Source organism: Stenella coeruleoalba, assembly GCF_951394435.1.
Source record: "Stenella coeruleoalba genome assembly, chromosome: 1".
Classification (NCBI taxonomy): Eukaryota; Metazoa; Chordata; class Mammalia; order Artiodactyla; family Delphinidae; genus Stenella; species Stenella coeruleoalba.
Window position 1 is genome coordinate 17,147,127 of NC_137169.1, and position 20,895 is coordinate 17,168,021.

General features: G+C 49.3%; 1 long non-coding RNA gene across 1 annotated transcript in view; it reads right to left on the reverse strand.

The window, feature by feature from the left end:
* The window catches only part of LOC307189370, a 31,399-nt gene extending 16,297 nt beyond the window's left edge, over nucleotides 1–15,102 (reverse strand). Inside the window, exon 1 of the long non-coding RNA XR_013829171.1 lies at nucleotides 14,879–15,102. This is a non-coding gene — a long non-coding RNA (uncharacterized lncRNA). The remainder of the gene's footprint in view (nucleotides 1–14,878) is intronic.
* Nucleotides 15,103–20,895: the final 5,793 nt, after the last annotated feature.

Genomic DNA, 20,895 nt, shown 5'->3' on the forward strand with positions numbered 1-20,895 from the left:
CCTGGTGGACCCATCACATTCCGAGTCCACTGCTGAATCCTCCAAGTGTCAGGCAGCAAGGGATGGAGGCAGACATCAGTTCTCATAGAGGCCAGGGGCTCAGAGGGAGGGAGCACTCCTCGCAGGAACCCTGCTGTCAGCTGCTCCTGTGCCAAATAATCCCCGGACAATAGGAGGAACGGATCAGAGAGAACGCAGGAGAAACCCTAGAGGAACGGCCGAGACAAGGCCACCTAGGTAGAGGCCAACACGGGCTTGCTGCGTGTCCTCTGCCGCCCTGTTAGCCTTCCCTGCCCCAACTCTGGGCTGTGGGAATTGGCCTCCTAAAACACCAGGACCAAAAGGAATTACAAGTACTCTCTCTCACACCCCTTCCTCAAATACAGAAATCTCCCTCTTTCCCCCACCAGCTAACTTTTCACTGTAAGCTCCCCACCCTCACCCCGGAGCTGTCTCCTTCCTGCTGAGACTATAGGGTGGTTTATTCAAGAAGTATTTGTGAGCACCGACTATGGGCAGCCACTGTGACAGGCACTTGGGATACAAAACAACCTCCTTCCTCGCAGGGAGCATTCAGACCAGTGGTTCTCAAAGTATGGTCCTCAGGCCATCAGTCCCAGCATCACCTGGGAACTTGTGAGAAATGAAGAGCCTCGGTCCCACCCCAGACCTATGGAATCAGAAATTCTAGGGTGGGGCTCAGCAATCTGTGTTAAGTCTTCCAGGTGATTCTAACGCACGCCAAAATGTGAGGTCCAGTGGTCTAGAACAGCGGTGCTCAACCAGGCATAATTTTGCGTAGGCACGCGCGCGTGCACACACACACACCTGCCCCGAGGTATTTGGCAATGTCTACAGATATTGTTGATAATCACAGTGTGCAGGAGATGCTATTGGCATCTAGTGGATAGAGACTAGGCGTGCTGCTAAACATTCTACAACACAGAGGGTGACCCTGCCCCAGACAGAGACTTATTTGGCCCAAAATAGCAATAGTGCCAAGATCAGGAAACCCTGGTCTAGAGGCAGGGAGACAGAGAGACAGACAATGCACACTTACATAAATAAATGAATAAGATCGTTTCAGACAGTAAGTGCTCTTGAAGCAACTAATTTAGGGTAATAAGAGAGTGGCTAGTGGGGATGGTGATATTGGGTGACCTGGGGGGGCCTCTCTGAGGAGGTGACTTTTGAGCTGAGACCTGGATGAAAACAGGGACCTGGTCATGAAACACTTGGGGAGAAGAAGACTCCAGGCAAAGGGAACAGCCAGAGCAAGGACCTAAAGTGGGCAGGAGCTCGATGTGTTGGAGGTTTGGGGAGAAGGCTGGATTATGACCCTGGTTGTAGGAAACCCTTCCTCCCTCCCTCCTTTGTTCCCACCCTCGCTCCCTCTTCCTTCCTTCCCTTCCTCCCTTCAGCAAGTATTTATTAAGTACCTACTTGGTGCCAGGCTCTGTAGTAGACATTGGTGTCCTGCAAAGCACCCGGATGAGCTAGACTGAATCACTGGTCAACAGAGAGGAAATTGAAGAGCAGAGAGTCCTTGAAACCAGGACTGGAGAGATGAATGGGGTGCTGGGAATGATAGTGCAGAACCTGGTCTCCAAACATGAACTTACCCCTCCCAGTATTCACACCCTGTGCAATCCTCTCCCCTTGACCTTGAGCTGGCTTATGACTTGTTTTTGACCAATGGAGTGCTGCGGAAGTGATGCCTGTAACATGCAGGCTGGGTCAGAAGCCCTGCGGCTCTCACCTGGGTCTCTTATAGAATGCTCACTCCTGGGTTCTCTCTCTGGGAACCTAAAGAAAAAACTCTTCCTGTTTCCTCTAGGCACAAACACTTCTGACACCAGATGTGTGGGTTTTTCCACACCAAGCTATTCTCCAGTTCTTGGAGGAAACCAACTGGGTGTCCTACAATTGAACTCCGCTCTGACACTAACTGTCCAGAGTTAGCACAGACCTCACAGGTTAAGAACCCAATCTCTAAAGACTGCCCCACACTTCTGATGTCAATCTCAAGTCCCAGGTGGTCCCCTGTACTTCTGACCAACTGGCTATAAATCAGGGGTTCCCATAACCCCCTCCTCAGTTTTGATAATCTGCTCTAATGGCTCGCAAAATTCAGGGAAATATTAATTTACATTTGCCAGTTTATTATAAAGGATATCACAAAAGATGAGCAGCCAGATGAAGAGGTAGAAGGTATAAGGAAGGGGTGCAGAGCTCCCATGCCCTCTCCAGGTGTGCCCCTCTCCCAGCACCTCCATATATGTTCACTAACCCGGAAGCTCTCCAAACCCATTCATTAGGATTTCTGTGGAGACTCCATTACGTCGGCATGGTTGATTAAACCATTGGGCATTCATGATTGACTCAACCTCCAGCCCTTCTCCCTTTCTGGGAGGTTGGGGGGTGGGGCTGAAAGTTCCAACCCTCTAATCACACCTTGGTTTCCCTGGCAACCAGGCCCCAACCTTAGGGGCCTTCCAAAAGTCACCTCATGAACATAAGCTCAGGTGTGATTGAAAGGGGCTTATTATGAATAACAAAAGATGTTACCGGAGCTGGGGACAAAAACCCAAATATTACAACAAACATTACCAAAAAACAATTATCACTCTTATCTCCTAGCAAATTACAAGGGTTTTAAGAACTCTGACCAGGAGCCAGGGATGAAGATCAAACTCTACAGTTTTATCATATCACAGAACCCAACTGCTATGCTGCTGAGAAGCCCATGCCACCGGGGGTGGGGGCGTCAGGGAGGTGGGCACAGGCTCTGTGTTTCACAGCTCCAGCTCAGCCCAGCCCACCACCAGCATCAACCTCTGGCCATGCAAGGGTGCCATCTTGGGTATTCCAGCCCAGTTGTACCTCACTGTCTGCAGCCTCAGTCAGCATCACATGGGGCAGAAGAGCCACCAGCTGAGCCCAGTCAATCCATGGGCACATGAGAGATCATAAAACTGTTGTTGTTTTCAGCCACTAAGTTTGGGGAGGGTTTGTCATGAAGCAATAGAGAGGTAAGACAGAGAGGATTCTGACACTTATGGGTCCTGCCTTTGGGAAAGTCCCATAAACAGAAATTCAAACACCCCAGGGCACTATGTGAGAAAAGCTCAGGGCAGCCAGGAAAAGCAGTTGGGAGATAAACTACTTGGGTCCTGGCCCTGGTTCTTCTACAAGGTGCTGTGTGGTCTGGGGCCTAAACCCGTCTGGACATCAGGTCTCCTGGTCTCAGAGCACCGTCCTGGTTCTGCCATCCTTGGCTGGCTGGGTTCTTTGCTGATCTCTAATCAATCTGCAGATTCCTGCCTCCAAACATTTGCTCACGTTGATCACCCACTGGATGACCCACTGGAGTATTCCAGGGGGTCCCTGGGCATCCTCCCTGACAGTGCCAACCCGCTGCACATTCCCAGTAATGTTTCCAGAGCACGGGCTCGCTGGATCACACCACCTGGGTGCAAATTCCAGCTCTGTCACCTCCTAGGTGTGACTGTGGATGGGTCTCTTGATCTCTGTGTGTCTTAGTTTCCTCATCAGTAAAATAAGAGAACATCTCTCATGGGAGTAGTTGTATAGACTTAATGAGACAATTCACATAAATATTTAGCCCTGAGCCTGACCCAGGTCAGCTGCTGCTCTTAATTGCCCTCATTTCCTGTCTCATACATTTGTGCTCCATTGAGCATATTTAATTCGAGTCTGAACTCTCTCTCCTGAAAGGCTTCAGGCTTCTGGAAGGACTGACTCACACTGAAACCCAGACCACAAGATTTAGCACCAAAAAGGAGAGCAGACACTGCCCTGGGAGCCAGATGTCTGCATTCCTTTCCCTGGCTGTGGGATCTGGGCACCCCGCTTAGCTCTTCTGAGATGGTGATTGCCCCCACTCAGCCTCCTCGTGGGGCAAGGTGAAGATGAACCGAGATACTGGGTGCAAAATGCTGTGTAACTCCCATGTGCGGGACGTATACACGTAAGGGACAGTGGCCCAGGGTCAGACCACAGTCCTGGAAGGCAGAAGAGCCGGTTCTCGTTCTGACTGTGTGACCTTGGGCACATTGCCTCCCCTCTCTGGGCCTCGGTATTCCCCAAGGTAAAGTGAGATGAGGTCACAAAACCTACAGTCGTGTTGGTTTAGCCCACATAGCAACCGCTAAAAATTCAAACCTACTTTTTAAAGCCTCTAGGCATTCACATGAAAATCAGTTTCTAGGTTCTCTCTGAAAAATCAGAACACAGGACCCGCACGTCCACGTGGCAGATGCTGGGTGGTGGCATCCCCTTTAGAGGGGCTTCTGCTTTCCCAGTCCCCACAACTCCCCACCCACACCAGGCTTCTCGCCCCTCCTGCTGTTTTCAAGGAATGTCGCTTGTGCAGCCCTGACAGCCATCGGAGTTTGCCAGCTCCGAAAGAGACGGCCTCTGGGGGCCCCTTGCTGCGCTAACTTCCTAAGAATCTCTGCCCGTGTTGATTATGACAGTTATACTTCCTGGTGTCCTGGTCAGCCGGCACAGTTCTGGGAACACAATGGAGGCTCACAAACATTTGGTTCCCACCCGTCCCCGGCTGCCTGGTGACCTCAGTTACCCTCCAACCCTCGAGGTTTGAGATGCATCCTGCAGGGTGTGCCCTGCCTAAGCCCTGTCCCCACGCAGCCTGCATCCATGCAGCCAGGGCAGCCGAAATCAGGACCTTGTTCTGCTGCAGCGGGTCTCAGAAATCCCCAGGAACTGTGGAGGCTTCTTTCTGACCAGTTCCAAATCGGCAACGCTGGCTTCTCCCACTCTCTCACCCCAAAGAGAATCAAACTGCACCTGTGGGCAGGCATTTGCCTTCACCACGCAGAGAGATGGAGGACGTGGACCCTCCCATCACGCAGATGTGTGTTGAAACCCGAGCTCCATCACGTGGCAGCTGTGACTGTAGCTGTGTCAGCCCAGGTTCTCCAGAGAAAGAGAACCACTCGGGTAGATAGAGACATATAAGAGGAGGTTTATTATAGGGGTTGGTTCACATGATTGTGGAGGCTGAGAAGCTCCACATTCTGCCCTCTGCAAGCTGGAGGCCCAGGAGACGGAAAGCTGGTGATGTCATTCAGTCTGAGTCTGAAGGCCTGAGAATCTGGGGGGCTGATGGTGTAAATCCAAGGTCGAGTTGGAAAGGTCCAAGAACCAGGGGCGCTGATGTCCGAGGGCAGAAGACAGATGTCCCAGCGCAAGAAGAGAAAGCGAATCTGCCCTTCCTCCAACTCTTTGTTCTCTCCAGGCCCTCAAAGGATTGGATGGTGTCCACCTCATTGGCAAGGGTGACCTTTATTCAGTCTACTGACTCAAAGGCTCATCTCTTCTAGATACACCCAGAAATAATGTTTTGCCAGCTATCTGGGCATCCCTTAGCCCAGACAAGTTGACACCTCAAATTGGCCATCACAGTGGCTAAAATGCTTAACTTCTCTGATGCTCAGGTTCCTCAGGTGTGAAGTGGGACCCGCACTCTCCCTGCCCTCCCTGGAGGGAGGGTGCTGAGAGGATTACAGGGGTCTGTCGGTAAAGTGTTTAGCCAGCCTGGTAGTGAACACCCAGGGAGTAGCAGCTGTGGGCACCATGGTCTCGGTCACAGAAGGACACCATGGCTTACCATTACCAAACCAGAAGGGGCTATTTCCCCAACTCCATCATGAAATCAAGAAGAAATTGGTGAACATGCCCAGAGTCAAATTGGAACTGGGCGGGGGGAGCTCAGTACCATGCAAACCTCTTACCCCCATGTAGAAGACACCTCTTAGTTCTTGCCCACCTGGCATCCATGTTTCCCTTCTAGTAACAGCACCACAGGTTTCCTCCTCCGTGCTCAGTCTACGGAATCTGTTGAGGTTGATGCTATCACCCCAGAATCAGGCCCGACCAATCAGAGCCCTGACTCCTCCAACTGCAGTGCTTTGTTCAGAGGTGCACATGTGAGACCCAGGCCAGGCCAATGAGAAGCCTCTCTGGGATTATTGCTGAACTCTTGGAAAAGAGGCATCTTTCAGCTGGAGTGCCTAAGCTGATAGGACATAAGCCCACAGTTAGCGGTGGGCAACTTTACAAACAGAGAGAAAAAAGAAAACGAAACAAAACCAACCTGCCTGAGAGTGAATCCAACACACAGGAAAGCAGAACCAAGGGCGTGGGGAGAGTTCCTGACAAGAACATCCGAACCTGGGTCCAGTATGACGGAAGCTGTGTACATCCTTGCCTTTGGATGTTTCAGGTACACATATCAATAAACTCCTTTTTCAGCTCGAACCAATATGAGTCATGTTGCTGCCACTTGTCACGAAAGCGTCCTAACGCAGTCCAGAAATAAAGTCTGCGACAGGCAGAGTGAGTGAGTGATTAAACAAATGAATTAATAAGTAAGTATGTGAACAAATGAGCGAGTGAATGAAACATTCTGGGAAACAATCCATTCTTGTTCTCTGAGCCTCAGATGCCAACACCTTCTGTTCCCGAAAAGCCTCTGCGGCTCCAGGTTTCAGGAGGACTCAGCCCGTGGTGCTCTGTCAGGAAGGATTTTGCAGTCTGTCTCAGAGGGGGTCCAGATGTCTTCAGTAGGCAAGTCACTAATCTTTGGATGAGCCCGAATTTCCCTACTGTGGAAAGGGGAGAAGAGGTCTTGTCTCATAGGGCTGTCACAATGGTTAAATGCGATCACGCACGTAAAACACTTGCCAGAGGGCCTGGTAAAGCAATGGCCTTCGATGAGCAACAGCAGCGATGACCATTATTGTCAGGATGCTTTCAGGCTGAGCTCAGAGCCACCTCCACGAAGTCTCCTCTGACCACCTGAGTCCCCATCAGCCTGCTTCCTTTAGGGCAGCATTCAAGTGGGCAAGCTTGCCACGCACTTAGATGCTGGCTTGCTCAAACCTCAGGGTACCAGAATCCCCAAGGGGAGTGTGTTACAAATGCAGACTCCCAGGCTCGCCTTCCGAGGACCTTTGCCAGAAGGTTACCATGAGGCCCAGGAATCTGCATTTTCACCAAATTCCCACCCCTGAAGTGATTCTGAAGCAAGTGGTCCACAGACTATGCTCGGAGAAACACCCACCTAACTACCAGCCCATTTTAAGATGGGAAAGCTAAGGTCCAGAAGGGGACACGGATTGGCCCAAAGTCACATAATGATTCACTGGCATAGCCAGACTGAACCAGAACTTGTGCTCTGTGGACCTGGGCTAGTTCCACCCTGCTGCATGTGGGTCCCTCTCTGTGGACTGAAGCTTTCCTGCCTCTGATGCATTTCCCAGAATCAGGTTCTCCCATCACTGGCCTGCCTAGTGCCTCCAGAGAGTAAGTCCACTCAGGGACCCTGAGCCTGCTGGTGCTCAAAAAATATCTATTAGGCGATGGGATATTTGGGACTGTAGCAGGACCAGAATATTTAGCAGGGTTTTTAAAAAATAGTTCATCATAATTTCTCTTCACCTGAGTGTACACCAAATGATTTTGAAGTAAGATACAGTATAAAGATATGTGATTATCCATTCACATAATATGCAAAACTTTGGAAACCAAATGCCATAATGTAAGTTTTTTTAAGGAGTTCAGATTTTAACCTTAGTGTTAAAAGGAATTTTTTCCTGGTTTTTTTTTTTTTACATTGAAGTATAGTTGATTTACAATGTTGTGTTAGTTTTAGGTGTACAGCAAAGTGATTCAGTTATACATACCTATAAATATCTATTCTTTTTCAGATTCTTTTCCCTAACAGGTTATTACAAAATATTGAGTATAGTTCCCTGTGTTATACAGTAGGTCCTTGTTGTTTATCTATTTTATATATAGTAGTGTGTATATGTTTATCCCAAACTCCTAATTTATCCCTCCCCAGTATCTTCAGCAAAGGAGACAGATGACCTGGCCATGGGAGTGATGGGGTCTCCAAAATGGCACAGGGGAAGCACCATCGTTCCCTGAGGGATCCCAAACCGTAGATTTTTTCCTTGTTTTCTTCACTCTTGAGGAGAGAGTTGGGACATTGACCGAGCTGCTATGAACCTGCCAGACTGTAAACTCCGCACTGGGGCCTGAATCTGCCTTGTTCACCTATACTTCACACTCTCCCTGCCTGATGTACTGTAGCTGCTCAAAAAGCAATGACTGAGGGAAATGGAACTGTGGACCCTGCTTCACATTCTAAGTAGTTCATTTCTGTTTTTCTTTTTTTAAAATAAATTTATTTATTTTGGGCTGCGTTGGGTCTTTGTTGCTGTGCGCAGGCTTTCTCTAGTTGCGGTGAGTGGGGGCTACTCTTGGTTGCGGTACGCGGGCTTCTCGTTGCGGTGGCTTCTCTTGTTGCAGAACATGGGCTCTAGGTGCGTGGGCTTCAGTAGTTGTGGCGTGGGCTCAGTAGTTGCGGCTCACGGGCTCTAGAGTGCCGGCTCAGTAGTTGCACACGGGCTTAGTTTCTCCACGGCATGTGGGATCTTCACAGACCAGGGCTTGAAGTCCTTTTTTTTTTTTTTAAACATCTTTATTGGAGTATAACTGCTTTACAATGGCATGTTAGTTTCTGCTTTATAACAAAGTGAATCAGCTATACATATACATATATACCCATATCTCTTCCCTCTTGCGTCTCCCCCTCTCCTACCCTCCCTATCCCACCCCTCTAGGTGGTCACAAAGCACAGAGCTGATCTCCCTGTGCTATGCGGCTGCTTCCCACTAGCTAGCTATTTTACATTTGATAGTGAATATATGTCCATGCCACTCTCTCACTTCGTCCCAGCTTACCCTTCGCCCTCCCCATGTCCTCAAGTCCATTCTCTAGTAGATCTGCGTCTTCATTCCCATCTTTCCCCTAGGGTCTTCATGACCATATTTTTTTAGATTCCATATATATGTGTTAGCATGTAGTGTTTGCTTTTCTTTTTCGGACTTACTTCACTCTGTATGACAGACCTCTTTTTTTTTTTAATGTATTTTTTTGCGTTGGGTCTTCGTTGCTGCATGCTGGCTTTCTCTAGTTGTGACAGGTGGGGGTTACTCTTCATTGTGGTGCGCGGGCTTCTCATTGCGGTGGCTTCTCTTGTTGCAGAGTATGGGCTCTAGGCGCGCGGGCTTCAGTAGTTGCAGCATGTAGTCTCAGTAGTTGTGGCTCATGGGCTTAGTTGCTCCACGGCATGTGGGATCTTCCTGGACCAGGGATCGAACCCGTGTCCCCTGCATTGGCAGGCAGATTCTTAACCACTGCACCACCAGGGAAGTCCCAGTAGTTCATTTCTTGTACTAGAAATGTTCTGACTGCGACAAAAATGTTACCATCCCTGTAACGTCACCATCCCCATCCCCCTCTCTGCTCCCTGTCCCACCCTTCCAGCTATGAGGGGTTGAGGGCATGGAGGCCCATGAGATGGTCCTGGTACCCACCTTGGACCATCTTTTCCAGCGTCACATATCTGTGGGACCGAGGGTGGGTGGGAAGAAGGTTTCTGCTGCAGTTGCTTGTGCGCATCTGGGTGTGCCGTCACCCCCCCCGCCCCGCCCCCCGCCTGCCCTTCCTCGCATCAGTGCTTTGGCGCTGCGGCCCTTGACACAGCCAGGACTGGATGTGATTGATTTCTTTATGGCCTGTGGATTTGATGCCCGTGCTGAGTACATGTGGAAGATAAGCCAGGGAGGAGGTGGGAGAGAGGAGAGGCAAGGGGGACCTGTGTGGGCCAGATCCCAACTCTTACAAGACACAGGGCTCCCCCGGGCCTGGCCCAGAGCAGGACACCCCTTCCTGCTGCACCCTCATGCCGATGACTCTGGTTTCTAGAATTGTCCTGAACCTCATTTCCCAGCAATGTTCAGTCAAATGGGAATGTCCAAGCCCAGGCCCTTCAGATGGGACAAGCCTGGGCCAAATGTCCTCCTGAAAAAATGTGATGCGAGCATTGTTCATCTGTTATTGATTGGGAGGCTATGAGCTTTGCTTCCAAACTCTCCAATAAAACTGGCTTGGAGGAGAATTTCCTGAATCCCCGGGTAAGTGGATAAAGATGTTCTCCAGGAGTCCGGGGTGGTGCTGGTGGGGAAGCTCATGCCCAGTTGGTTTTACCCTTTGTTACTTAATGAAGAACAGAAAACAATCAGCCCAACCGCTCTGCATCCAGGGACTTCTCCCTTTGAGTTAATTTCCGGTTGGAGGCAGAGCCCTGCTCGGCCCGAGAGCTCCTGGGAATCTGCCCATTCTTCTTCTCTTTTGGGGTGGGGGATGGGGCATCCTGTGGAAGGGCTGTTGCACCTGCAGGTGGTGTTAGGAAGGCAGGAGGTTTCCGGGGAGCATGGCAGAGCATTTGGGGAACTTGTTCAGTTGCTGGAGTGGGCCGGGTTACAGAGAGGAAGATCCAACTCTGAGGTCCCCCTATTAGAAGCCCTACCATTTACCAGCTGTGTGACTTGGGGAGAGGGAGTTCACCTTTCGAAGCCTCAGTTTCCTCATCTGTGAGATGGGTGCCATCTCAGCTCCTGTCTCATAGGGCCGTTACCAGGAGTCAAGGAGAGCGGGTTTGCAATGCACTTTGCCGGGTGCCTGGTGCACTGCAAGCACTCAGTAAGCCTGGGCTGTTATTACGATTATTCCCTGACATCAGCAGCTAGGACTCTGCTGACTTCATGGTGAGCCCCAGAGACGCCCAGAGACATGGGATCACCCCTTCCCCACGCTTCTCCTTCCCTCCTTCCACCCCCACCACATGCTCTTGGGCCGTGGATGGAAGGATGAGGACAGGCAATCTGAGTCAGAGTGCTTGTCATCTGGGTGGGGGGAGTAGTGGGGGAGGAGCCAGGAGACCTCAGCCTGAGTCAGGGTGTGGCTGGAGAGGCCAGACCTTGGCCTCAGGGCTCCACTGTGTGGCAGCCTCCTATCTCAGGGTCACTGATCTAGGGTGCCCTGAGCCTTCACAGCTGGCAAGGAAGGCATGCCTTGCTCATGGCCTTTTCCCTGTGCATCTATGTGGCAGTGGGCTCCGAATGCCTCCTCTCCCATATGAGCAAGTTGATTTTTTTTTTTTTTTTTTTTTTTTTGCGGTACGCGGGCCTCTCACCATTGTGGCCTCTCCCGTTGCAGAGCACAGGCTCCAGACGCGCAGGCTCAGCGGCCATGGCTCACGGGCCCAGCCGCTCCGTGGCATGTGGGATCTTCCCGGACCGGGGCACGAACCCGCATCCCCTGCATCGGCAGGCGGACTCCCAACCACTGTGCCACCAGGGAAGCCGGAGCAGGTTGATTTTTGCTTCGTGCATTTCAAAGGGTTGTTACACAGCTCAACTCAGGACAGGACTCAGAGACTAAGACCTGACGACCCAGACAAGTCCCTGCCTAACTTGGAACTATGCGAATACTGGACGGACTCCAACCGACGTGGCAAAGGCTCAGAGGACGGAAGTGGGACTCGAACCACCACCCACGGGAATCAGTCAGAGCTTACAGTCTGCATGCAGCCAGGTTGCTTGCTGCTCAAAGAAAAATCTCAACACTCTCCAAAGACAATAACAATCCAGAATCTACACAACATGACATTCACGATGTCCAGGGTGCAATCCAAACTTTTCAACATAGAAACAGCCATGAAGATACGAAGGCTCTTTAACCTGGTAAAAGGCATCTATGAAAAATCTAGAACTAACAGCATACTTAGCGGTGAAAGATGGAATGATTTTTCCTATGAGATGTATCTTGCACCGTATATAAAAATGAAATCAAAATGGATCATACACCTAAATATAAATCATAAAAACACAAAAGTTCTAGAAGAAAACATAGGAGGAAATCTTTGTGATCTCAGGGTAGACAAAGATTTGTCGGATTCAGCGCCAAAAACACTATCTATAAAAGAAGAGATGGACGAATTGGACTACATCAAAATTAAGAGTTTATGCTCCTTGAAAAACTCTATGAATGAAAAGATAAGGCACAGATTGAGAAAAAGCCATTTGCAAATCACATATCTGTTAAGAGACTTGCATCTAGAATATATAAAGAACTCTCAAAAAGAAGAAGAAAGCAAACAGCCCAACCAAAAAAATGGGCAAAAGATTTGAACAGACACTTCACCAAGGAAGACATATGGGGGCAAATAAGCATATGAAAAATGTTCAAAATAATTAATCACCTGAGAACAGATAATTAAAACCACAATGTGATACTATTCACATCTACTAGAATGGCTGAAATTTAAAAGACCGACCGTATCCAGTATTGGTGAAGAGAAAACTCTCATACACTTCTGGTGGGAATGGAAAATAGCCTAACCGCTTTGGAAAATAGTTCAGTAGTTTTCGAGTAGTTAAACACAGACCTACTATATGACGCAGCCATTTCATTCCTAGGTCCTTACCCAAGAGAAAAGGAATTATAGCTGTTCATAGAAACTTGTGTGTGTTCATAGCAGCTTATTTGTGATAGCTAAAAACCAGGACCAACCCAAGTGTTCATCAACAGATGAATGGATAAACCAATTGTGGTATATCCATACAAAGACGACTGCTCAGGAATTAACAGGAATAAAGATATAGGCAACAACATGCATGAACCACAACAATTAAGCTGAATGAAAGAAGCCAGACCAAAAAAGAGTACATACTATGTGACTGTATTTATAGACAATTCTAGGAACTGCAAACAATTGACAGAGACAGATGCAGATCAGTGATGCTGGGATTGGCGGAAAGTTTTCTTATCCCAATTATAGTGATGGTTTCATGATGGTATACATATGTCAAAACTGGCCAATATTGTACAACTGAAATATATGTAAGTTATTGTACTTCAAATATAACTCAATAAAGTTGGGGAGAAAAGGGAATAGCTTTCTTCCTAAACTGATATTAAATGCCCATTCATATATCACCCAAGGCATCCTGTGCACCACCCAGGCCTCTCACGAGGAAGCACTTCCCTAAGTACTGCGAAGAGCCCAATTCCTATGACCTGCAGTGGCCTACAGCCTGGTGAGCTGGAGGAAGCAGACGTAAAGCACTAACTATAATGTGACTGTGAACTTAACTTGAACCACAGGAGAAGTAAAACCCAAGAGTTATGGGAGTACTGAGGAGGGACAGATTCTCTCCTAGCTCAGGCTCCTCCAAAGCAGAGCCCGAGGCACAGGGCTCATGTGTTATTACTTTATTAGGAGATGGAATCCCAGCGTGATGGCTAATTTTATGTGCCAACCTGACAGGGTTACGGGGAGCCCAGACATCTGGTTAAACATCTCTGGGTGTGTCTGTGACGGGGTTTCTGGAAGAGATCAGTGTTTGAATCAGTGGCTTGAGTACAGAAGATCACCCTCCCCTATGTGGGTGGGCATCACGCAATCTGTTGAAGACCTGACTAGAACAGGAAGGGGAGGAGAGTTGAATTTTCTCTCTCTATACCTGACTGCTTGAGCTGAGACATTGGTCTTCTTCTGCCCTTGGATGGGGACTTATACTATCAGCACCCCTGGTTCTCAAGCCTTTGGAATCGGGCTGGAATTACACCAGCAACTTTCTTGGGCCTCTAGCTTGCAAATGGCAGACAGTGAGACTTTTCAGCCTCCATCATCGTGGGAGCCAATTCCTTATAATACATCTCCTTATTAAATCTCTTGATCAATATCGATATAAATGCAAACTCCTGTGGGTTCTGTTCCTCTGGAGAAGCCTGACTAATACTTCCAGGAAGCAGAAGTGAAGGGCAAGAGGAATGAGATGGGGAGGGGAAGAGCCATAGGAGGATGTGAGATCAAGCCGCCTACAGACAAGAGTCACTGAATCTATATCTCAAATTCATACTGTCTTCTGAGCTCCAGGCCAACAGATATCTCTGCTCAGTGGAAGCCAGACTGAGCTGTCATCCTCCGCACCCTCATTCCTCACTCCCACTCGGCATATGGCTCCAACACTCAGTTAAAGGCCCCACATCCTGTTAGCTGCTCATGCCAGAAACCTGGACATCTTCCTGGAATCCCCTGGCCTCCTCCACATCCAGGCATCACCAAGCCCGTCGATTCTACCTCCTCCATATTATCTCCAGGTACTTGCTACTCAAAGTGCGGTCCAGCAGCGTCAGCACCCGACTCTCACCCCAGCCCAGACCTACAGACCAAAATCTGCACTCTAACAACATCTCCAGATAATTCGTATGAACACTAAAGTTTGAGAAGCCCTGCTCTCCACCTTCTCATTTTCTCAGCCTCTGCAGTACGCTGACATCGACTGAGGGTCTTTAAAAATATTGATGCCTGGCTCCCATCTCCAGAGATTCTGATTGAATTGGTCTCGGGTGTGGCCTGAGCATCTGGATGTTGCAATTCTAACGTGCAGCTGGGGTTGAGACCCGCTGCCCTCGCCGCTGTCTCTCCCGTCCTCCCTGTGGCCCCCGGCCTCTACCAGCCTCCTTTAAGGACAATCATGGCAGTCCGCTGCTCGGCCTCTAGGGCAGCCCAGCTCCAGTCCATCCCGCACAGTTCAGCCAGAGTGGCTTTTCATAGCAGGAAGAAACTCCACCCACTGTAATACAGATGTACCAAACACGGATAGAAATAAAACTTACTTTCTCTAACTGACCCCAACTTCCTCATAAGTGTCCTCATTCTGCTGACAGCAAGAAAAATAAATGAATAAATACACAAACTTGATTTTGCCAATTAAAGGTGACGCTGTCTCTTTTGGTTTACCCTGGTCTCTTTTTTGGAATATGCTCTGTCTTTCAAGGGTTCTCTCCACCTCCCAGCCCATCTTTTGTTCCTGAGATGGTGTGTGCCTTCAAGGGGTGCATGCGTCTTCTCAGGGCAGCGGGGGGAGTTGCCTCTGGACCTCCTCATTGGCCTCATTGACTCACTTACCTCTGGGCTTCGGCCTCCGTTTTTGCTGATTGGCTTGTGCGGTCCTTTGTCCCTCTGGCCTGCAGCCGTGTGCCCGCATCTGCTGCTGCTGGACCTGCCATCAACACTCTGCTGCCTCTTGTCCCGATCCTCTCAGCCCCTCTGAACCCCTCTGCTGTGGAAGGCACACAGGGACCTCTGGGACTCGTGTCCATCACCCACGGGCCACAGGGAACCAGCAGGGCTCTTTTAGGCTTACTGGTCTGGACACACCTCTTGGTATCTGCCTGCGCCAGGAGGGCTGATAAGAGCCGGGCACCAGCCTGATGTCCTCAAGTCCCCCTTCACTCCCCTGAAGTGCCCAAGAAAGCTTCCGTCTTCTCCCCTCCCCCAACATACCTGGCAGGGTTTCCATCCCAGGCTGGTTCCTCCCCTCTTCCCTTCCACAGGAAGGACTCTCTGCCCACTGTCTCCAGGGTGGGTTCTTTGATCCTTACCTCTATGTGCATTCCTTCTACGTAAGGCTCTCAGCAAAGGTCTCTGGTCCAAACTGGTCAAGTCTGTCTTGGGATTACAAGGAGCTCTGGACATCTTTTAAAAACCTTTTTCTCTCTCCACAGAGCTGGCTTTCAAGACTGTTATCTCACTGCAAACTTCAGAAAGCGGTCTGGCCTCTTTGTTCTAAAGAATTCTGACTTTCTCTTACCCCAGGTAATAAACATCTTGGACTTCTCTTTTTGGTAGAAAGACTGCAAAGCAACATGCTTTAGGGTGGGAGGAGGAGAGAATTAAAAGCAACCTTCTCACAGCTTAACTGTCCATCAGCTGGTGAAAGGATAGCCACATTGTGGTATGGCCATACAATGGAATAGTACTCAGCAATGAAAAGGATTCCCCCCTGAAACTCAACACTGGGAAACCTCAGAAGCATTGTACTAAGTGAAAGAGGCCAGACACAGAAGGCTACATACTGTGTGATTCCGTTTATAAGAAATTGTAGGCAAGGCAAACCTATAGATTTGAAATAAGATCATATCATGTTTGCCTGGGGCTGGTGGCATAGAGGGGAGGGGATCAACTGCAGAGGGGCAGGAGGGAACATTGGGGGCTGATGGAAATGTTCTGTCTTGATTGTGGTGGTAACTACACAACTGTACACCCTTGTTCAAAATGATTGACTTGTATGCTTGGTAAATTTTTAGGTCTATCCATGTTGCTGCAAATGGCATTATTTCATTCTTTTTTATGGCTGGGTAATATTCCATTGTGTGTGTATATATATATATATGTCACATCTTCTTTATTCATTCATCTGTCAATGGAAATCTAGGTTGCGTCCATGTCTTGGCTATTGTAAATAGCGCTGCTGTGAACATTGGGGTGCAGGTGGATGGACCTAGAGATGATCATACTAAGTGAAGTAAGTCAGACAGAGAAAGACAAATATGTTATGACTTATATGTGGAATCTAAAACAAAAATGATACAAATGAACTTATTTACAAAAGAGAAATAGACTCATAGCCATAGAAAACAAACTTACGGTTATCAAAGAGGAAAGCGGGGGAGGGATAAATTTGGAAGTTGAGATTAACAGATACAGACTACTAAGCATAAAATAGATAAACAACAAGGACCTACTGTATAGCTCAGGGAGCTATATTCAATATCTTGTAATAATCTATAATGGAAAAGAATCTGAAAAAGAATATATATATATAACTGAATCACTTTGCTGTACACCTGAAACATAGTGAATCAACTATACTTCAATAAAAAGATAAAAATTTTTAAAAATCTGTGAATTTTATTATATGTAAATTATACTTCAATGTGGTTGATTTTTTAAAAATCCTTTAAAACACCAGTTTTATATTTTAAAACATCAACCTCATTTCATTTCTAAAATTGACATTCGGTCATCTGATTCTTGATTCAAACCTCCCGTTACTCTCGGTATCAAGTTTAAAACCTGTCTTGCTGGGCTTCCCTGTTGGCGCAGTGGTTAAGAATCTGCCTACCAATGGAGGGGACACAGGTTCAAGCACTGGTGCAGGAAGATCCCACATGCCCCAGAACAACTAAGCCTGTGAGCCACAACTACTGAAGCCCGCGCGCCTAGAGCCCGTGCTCTACAACAAGACCGCAATGAGAAGCACGCACACGCAACTCGCTGCAGCTAAAGAAAGCCCACATGCAGCAACGAAGACCCAACGCAGCCAAAAGTAAATAAATTTATTATTAAAAAGAAAAACCTGCACTGTTCCCTCCCTTCCTTCATCTGCTAACTCAGATTTATTCTTGGACTTTTCACTCAACCTCACCTCCTAACACAGGCCCTTCCTGACCCCCAAGACTGGGTTGCCCTGAGCGGTGGCCCCCACGCCGCAGCTCCCATCTCTCCTTTGCACACTACGATGGTTTAATTATTTGTTTACTTTGTTTTCCCCACGAGACTGAGTTTGGTGTCCCCAGGTCCCAGCATAGTGCCGAGCCCAGAGTAGAGCCTCAGTGGATGTTTGCTGAGTGACTATTTAGGTCCTCAGTGAATGTCTATTGAATGAAAGAGGAAACAAGCGATGAGTAGCTTGGTGGGTTGGGGATGATCTTTGCGTGGAAAGAAAGGTGTTGAACAAAAACTGAGCAGCGATCTAGGGGAAAGCCGCATGAACAAGGCTGGATCCTGAGAGGCAGAGGAATTCAGAAAAGAGAAGAAGGGGCTTCCCTGGCGGTCCAGGGGTTAAGACTGTGCTTCCACTGCAGGGGGCACGGGTTCGATCTCTGGTCGGGGAATTAAAATCCCTCATGCTGTGCTGCTTGGCCAAAAAATAAATAAATAAAATAAAAGATCACACCATTTAAAAAAAAGAGAGAGAGAGAGAAGAAGGTGGGAAAAGATGTTCTGTGATTTGAGATGAACCCAAGCGATGGCTTGGAGATGACACATCATAGTGCACCAGGGGGGTCGAGGAGAGACTGGCTGCTCCAAACCAGGCTCATACACCGTTAATGATTATTTACCGAGCTCCGATCACACACCCAGAGCCTTGGGGGAAGTTTCGGGAAATATGGGCTGTTCCCACTTGTCTCCACGTTTCAACGCCCCACACATTAGTCTCTGCCTTGTAAAGATCGATTCTGTATTGACAGTTTCTGTCTGCACCCAAACAGGCAGAGAAAACAACCCTGCTGGGGGGACCCGACAGCAACTGGATTCACGATTGCATCTCAAAGAAGCCAGGCTGCCAAAAGGCAGCAGCCTTGCTGTGACTCCCAGCGCTCTGAGACACACAGCTCCCGGTCGGAAAAGCAAAGATGGGTCCAGGAGGATGGGCTCAGTCCAGTAAAGTAACATTTACTGATGTCTACACCGTGCCGGTCTCTGAGGATATGGAGAACAGTAAGACATCATTCCTGCCATGTGTAGCCCTTAGACCAGCCAACAAACATTACCAAATGCCTTCCATGTGTATTCAATAATGTTTGTTGAGTTTCAGTTATTTAACAAACACTTACATAGTGCTTACTATGTGCCAGGAAATATTCTAAGTACTTTACAAAGGTTAACTCAGTTAATCCTCATAACAGCCATTCTTAGTCCCATTTTACCAATGAGGACACTGGGGCAGAGAAAGGTGCAGAAACTTGTTGAAGGTCACATCGCTGGGAAGTAGCAGAGACAAGCTCAGACAGAGGGTTCCAGAGCTTGTGCTCACATCCCTGACGCTGTGCCACATTTATTTTTGTAGCTGTAGAGTTTTATTCATTCATTCAACAAATATGTACTGAGCTCCTACTCTGCATCAGGCATGGAGTGAGATGCCAGGGATGCAGGGAGTAATGTCTCCCACTAACATTTAGGAAGGACCTACTATGTGTCTCAAGGACAGGACCCTGTCTCGCTCATCTCTGTGCCAGGCATAGGGTGCAACACATAGTAGGGGCTTGGTGTTTGTCGAGCGATTGAAAGTGCCAGGTATTGGAAAGAGTGCTGAACTTGGAGCCTGAGAACTTGGACCCCTCCTGCCAGGAAGGAAAATGTTTTGACATGCTCATCCATATTCAGGTATGTTATATATCCCCAGGGGCTTGTATTGAAAGAATGGAACTGAGATAAGGCAATAATATCTTCCAAAAGAATGAAGTATTAATGGTGGAATTTCAGGCATCCACAAAGAAGATAATTTGATGGGTGGGTGGTCCCCAGTCACGCCCTGTCATTGATTGCCTCCTCTAAGGGCCTGGGAATGGGACAAACATTGTCTGCTAAGAGGTGCCAAGCACTCCACTTGGGGCTGTGAGTCACTGGCTGGTCACACAGGACCCTGCCGGGGAGGCGGGAGAGCAGACAGAGATGTCCTCAGGGACAAGGCAGGGTCTGTGGGAGGAGAGCGAGGGCCCGGCCCTCCAAGCCGTCGGGTGAGGAAGCGGCCAGCAGCCCTGGTCTTATGCCTTGGCTGGGATTGGCCTGGCGTGTCTTCTCTGAGCCATCTGAAGCCGGGCGGGGCTCTCGGAGGATCTGGGACTGGGGCTGGAATCTGTGTCACCTAAGGCACTCCCAGGGTCTGCTGCCAAAGCTTGGTCCCCAGGCCCTGAGTCACAAGGGCAGCTGGCAGGGTAGGCTCTCCCCAGATCCACCTGGTTCAGCCCAGAGGTGGGACAGAGAATGCCATACGGGCCTTTCGTCCTCATGGAAAGGGCAGCCACCCATAGTGTGCTGTGCCCAGGTACCCCTGACACAGGGCACCTCATCTTACGCCTCACCCCAGCACTACGACATGAACTGCTCCTTTCCCCTTTCACAGAGGAAGAACTGAGGCCCAGAGAGGGAGATCTCTTGCCCAGGGTAGCTCGGTAGGAGTCGTGGCCGGCTGTGAACTCGCTTCGTCCAAGTCTGGAGCCCCATAGCAGAGCCGCAGTGCCCCGCTACTGCCGGCTGGGGGTGGGGTCTGGCCCTCGCCTCCCAGCTGCCCGGCGCTGCCCTGCGTTTGCACTCTGGCATCATTGGTGGCATCCACACTGATCCCTGGTTTGGCCATCGTGTCTGGCACTAAAACTCCCGCGAAAAGCTCTCCTTGGATCAGAACCTTTAAGTGCAGCCCATAACAGAAGTCAGATAATCCCTGCCCCCCTGCCCACCCCAACTGCACACACACACTCACACACCCTCCGGGTGAGCCCTGCCCTCTGCTGGGTCTCTCCAGCCTCACTCCTTGCCTGTTGCACTCCCCGCTCCCTGCCCTGCTTCTCCCTCCCCAGGAGCTCCCATCTAGCTGACTGGGACATCGTTAAATACACCCCAACCTCTCCAAGGCACAGAAGTGGTGCTTGTGGTGGAACTCCCCCCATCAGCAGGTAATGTTTAGAGGGAAGCTTTGCCCTTTCTCGACCTGCGGCACACCTTGTTTTTTCCCACGCATCTGGTGATGTGTCAGACACAACCTCAGCGATGGCTCTTCTCCCTGCAGTCGAGCGAATCGCAGACGAGCAGTGAGGGAGTCTCTGAGATGCCAACACAACCAGCTCTCTCTTGAACAAATGCGGAAATGAAGGCCCAGCCAGGGTCAGGGATTGGCCCCAAGTCATACAGTCACATCTACCTGTGGCTAGAACCAGCTCTGTCCTACCCCGGCCCGGTGTGCCACTTCCCAAAGTTAAGTCTCCTGAAGAAGCGAGAGACCCTCAGCGTCCACCAGCGCAGGCGCCCACCTCTAGCACCCCTTGCCCGGGCCCCAGTGGGGAGCAGCTCCTGACTGCTGCCCCTCCTGTCCTGCCCATTACTGTTCCTGTTCCTGGATGCCTGCCCCCAAACACCCCTCTCCTCCTGGACCCATCACCAAAACAAACATTTTCCTATACTTCATTGCATCACCAAACAATAAAAGCAGACTTTTTTTTCCTTAATGGAAGTGTTCATTTATTCTCTTTGTTCTCTCTCATGTCAGCCAGCTCCACGGAGACAACACAGCCAAGCTGAGCGTGGAGGCCAGGCAGACAGCAGCTTTCCTGAGAGCCCGCGACTGCAGTGGCCTCACTTTC